Source organism: Chiloscyllium plagiosum, unplaced genomic scaffold (genome assembly GCF_004010195.1).
Source record: "Chiloscyllium plagiosum isolate BGI_BamShark_2017 unplaced genomic scaffold, ASM401019v2 scaf_6595, whole genome shotgun sequence".
In the NCBI taxonomy this organism is placed as follows: Eukaryota; Metazoa; Chordata; class Chondrichthyes; order Orectolobiformes; family Hemiscylliidae; genus Chiloscyllium; species Chiloscyllium plagiosum.
This window is the reverse complement of record NW_025213509.1, coordinates 14,667-19,206: the sequence shown is the minus strand read 5'-3', so window position 1 is coordinate 19,206 and position 4,540 is coordinate 14,667.

Sequence of the window (4,540 nt, the reverse complement as noted above, 5' to 3'; positions counted from 1 at the left end):
TCCTGTTTCAGTACGTTTTCAGCATCAGTGAGACTGGAAGAGAGACCCTATTGTTGCAGCACTCTGGTTGTGGAGCTAGTAAACGTTATAGAGACTGGGAAGAGGAATTCACGGCAGGGAGGTGCTGTACACGCGTTTGTGTGCAGTTGCAGTTTCGATCATGGAGAAACCCAAGGAATCCCGTCCCGTGGAGAAACCGTGGAAGTGTGGCGACTGTGGGAAAGGCTTCCGTTTCCCATCTGACCTGGAGAATCATGGGTGCAGTCACACCGGAGAGAAGCTGTTCTCCTGCTCTGAGTGCAGAAAGGGCTTCAGCAATTCCTCCCTCCTGCTAAGCCATCAGCGGGTCCACATTAGGGAGCGACCCTTCAGCTGCCCTGAGTGCGGGAAGACCTTCAGCAATTCCTCTGTACTGCAGAGGTACCAGCGGGTCCACACAGACGAGAGGCCTCTCCCCTGCCCCGACTGCAGAAAGGGCTTCAGCAATTCCTCCTGCCTGCAGAGGCACCAGCGGGTCCACACAGGCGAGAGGCCATTCGCCCGCCCCGAATGCGGGAAGGCCTTCAGCTATTCCTCCGTCCTGCTGACCCACCGCCGGGTCCACATATTAGAGAAGCCCTTCAGCTGCTCCAAGTACGGGAAACCCTTCAACGATACCTCTGCCCTGCTGAGGCACTAGCGGGTCCACACCGGGGAAACGCCGTTCTCCTGCCTGAAGTGCGGGAAGGGATTTACCCAGGCATCCCACCTTCGGGTCCATACGGGGGAGAGGCCCTTCCCCTGCCCAGAGTGCGGTCAGGCCTTCAGCAATTCCTCCCCACCTGCTGAGGCACAGGCGGGACCATTCCGGGGAGAGGCAGTTCACCTGCCCCGAGTGCAGGCGGAGGTTCTCATCATTCTGCACCTTGCAGAAGCACCAGCGGGCACACCAGTGCTCCCAACAATCTGATTCTGCTGGTGAAACTGCTGTGGGTCACAGCGATGACGGAACCCCTGCCCATTCTGACAGTGCTTATAGCGGGAGAGTCAGTTGGATTTTTTTGTTTTATGCCGTCGTGCTCCCCCACCCCCGCAACTTTGCTTCCAATGGGTGCTGCTGCTCGTTGAGACCAGGAGCTGTTATCTCTCGTGTTTTCTGACCAGTTAAAGAATTATTGGCTCTGTCTGGGAACGAGCTCCAGCCTGTAAGAAATAGCTGAATACTTCAGGGTGTCCATTCGCATTCAGCAGTGACTTTGAAATTAAATTTACGTTATGTGCCTGTGAACAACTCATCATCGAAGGATTGCCCAATTCTGTCCATGAGATGGTGGAGGACTTGATCAAAAGGCTTAAATCATTGCTATTAACTGGATTAACTTGTTTAACTTTGCCCTAGTAAATTTGCGGTATTCGTAATTGTTTGTTTTTGTTTAAATTATAATTCTGGTGTGCAAGATCTGTTCATCAAGTGTGGTCCGCTTGATGGAACTGCTATGGGTCACTCCTAGGACTGAGCCCCTGTGCATTCTGACAGTGTGTGTGCAGTGGGAGAGTCAGTGGGCTTTTTTGATTTTATGCCCTTGCCCCGCCCTGCCCCGCCGCCAACTTCGCTTCCATTGGGCGTTGCTGCTTGTTGAGCCCAGGAGCTGTCCTCTCTAGATTCTACTGTCAGTTAAAGAATTGTTGGCTCTTTCTGGGAATGAGTCCCAGCCTGTAACAAATGGCTGAATACTTTGGGGTGTCTATTCACATTCAGCAGTGACTTTTAAATTAGATTTACAGTTACATGTCTACGAAAAACTCAAAGTCCAAGCATTGCACAAAGGCTTGGCAATCCATTGTTGGAAACTGCTTGTTTGAATTGGTAAATTTTAAAAAAAAATTCTTTCTTAATTTGTCACTTAAGTTTCTGCCTCTGAGAAGGTGGGGAACATGATCAAAGGGTTTAAATCATTGCTATTATGTAAATTATCTTCTTTAACTTTGCCGTCGCAAAGTTGCCATATTTATAATTGTTGGTTTCTGTTTAAAATATAATGTTGACGTGCAGGATCTGTTTTTCATCAAGTCTGGTAAGGAACAGTTGAGAAATTGAGGGACATTGCATGTTTTAATTTCACTGTGTTGTGAATCTGGTGACATTAACACTCATTTGTATTGGGTTGCTTACGCTTAGTTGCAATGTCTTTCGCCCCAACTATTCACTATGGTCGTGAGTTCCACAGTCTCACCACACTCTGAGGATTTTAATGAAATCCTGAGAAAAGAATTGGAAGGGAAAATGTTGACGAGGGCAGAATATAGGGTCTTAACTGCAAAAGCCAGGAAGACATTCGACAAAGTAAGACCATGACAATGTAGGGACAAATAAGGAATTTGACAGCAATGAAGAGGTCACACGTCAGAGTTCAAGATAATGGTCGTGACAAAAAGAAAAAGTGCTCTGCAGATATTGGATATCGTAATTAAGCAAGTTTCTAGATGCTGTAGTTGGTTGAATACGATAACGTAAGAGATGAAATAACCAAAAACAATCATGTAATTTGATGTCGATAACCATAAAGCAAGTGGATGCTATTGATTGATATAGGTCAATTGCATGCAAGTAGGCCATTCAGGCCATCGAGTCAACATTGACTGTCCGTCCCACCCAGACCCAGTTCGTTACCCTATCTGTGTAACCCTGCATTTCCCATGGTCAATCTACCCTCACCTGCACATCATTTGGACTGTGGGAGGAGGCCAGAGAACCAGAGGAAACCCACGCAGACACAAGGGGAGAATCTGCAAACTCCACACAGACAGTCGGCCCGAGGGTGGGATGAAACCCAGATCACTGATGCCGTGAGGCAGCAGTGCTAACGACCGTGCTGCTATCTAAAAAAGTGAATTTCAAAGACTCAGGAACACTTGAGAGAAAAACAAAACTCTCCTATCTTAAATGAGAGGCTAGTCTCTGGCAAGAAATGAGTGGACATTACATTTACATTAAGTCCTCGCCAGATGTTATACAGCTTCATCAGATCATCTGTTTCTTCTAAACTCAAACTGATACAAGCCCAGCCTGACATCCTCCTGTCCCCGATTATAAGTTGAGTAAATCAGCGACCTCACTGGCATGACACAGGATGCCCTCAATCCAAGTTGACCTTAATTGTCTAACCTCTTGACGCCCACGCCACCATGTGGTCAGCCGCAACTCAGCCCTGAACGAGAGCAGAGGAACTGAATCGACGGCAGTGAGGTGGACATTGCATTCCCAGAGAATATTGTTCAAGTGAGAAAGTTGTGCAGCTCACATTCGGTACATTGCAGGGACCATGTCTCCTGTCATTTAAATATCTTAGATCCCAATAACAGTCTCGTTTTGTTGTACATTGTGTGTTTTACCTGATTTTCTGTTGCTGTCATTCCCATTAGGGTGTGTGAATTCAGTACCGGATAGTAGTCTCAGTTCTGAATTATCCTTGAGGATTGGTGTAGAACGTACTAAGTGTCAGTCATAATGGAAGAAGCTCTACTGTTTATTTAACCCTCTGCTGTCATTGTCCTGGGACTCAACGAATGGGGAAGTGTAGAGGGAGTTTTACTCTTTATCTAACCCAATGCTCTCTCTGTCTTGACAGTGTTTGTTGGGGACAGTGTTGAGGTAGCTTCACTTTCAATTTAAGAGTAGAGGAAGCTTTATTCTGATTGTAATCCCATGCTGTCCTTGTCCTGGAAGTGTGAGATGGCATCTGTAATTGAAGTGAATGCAGACTTGGCTGTGGGAGTGGAGGGTACTTCCACCTGAGCACACTCATCTTTGAGATTGCTGTGCTAATCAAGACAATCTCAGACACCTTCATTCACTTTTCCAACCAACCAAAGGGTGGTTAAGGATGGTATAAATGCTGGCATTGCCAGCGATGCCCACACCCCATGCATGAATAAATACTTTTTGTTTAAAAGTTACATTCACGTTCCAAACCCTCTAATCTATGATTACTTACATGGAAAATTCCGGTCTGTTTGGAATATCATTTTAAAACATAGGAATGTGTCAACCATGTAGAAATATATCAAGAACAACAAATGGAGAAGTTAATAGGGAATGAGCAGGACCAGAATGCTGGGTCAGCCTGACCCCCATGGCTGAGAGAGTTCTCCCAGATGTTAAAGTTACACCAGTGCCTTTTACTCTTGCAGCTTTCCCAAAAGTTTGTCCCCGATGTAAGATCCTTCAATGACCCAAAGAACTAACTGTTTTTTATCTCCATAGCTGCTGCCAGACTCCATGGCTGAGAGAGTTCTCCCAGATGTTGAAGTTACACCAGTGCCTTTTACTCTTGCAGCTTTCCCAAAAGTTTGTCCCTGATGTAAGATCCTTCAATGACCCAAAGAACTAACTGTTTTTTATCTCCATAGCTGCTGCCAGACTTCAGAGTAATTCCAGCCTTTCTGCTTTATTCTTTTATAGGATTTGAGCTCCCCTAAGTCAGTGTAATGAAGAACTGCAGATGCTGGAGATCTGAAACACAAAAATGCATAAATTTCTGGAGAAACTCAATAGGACTGG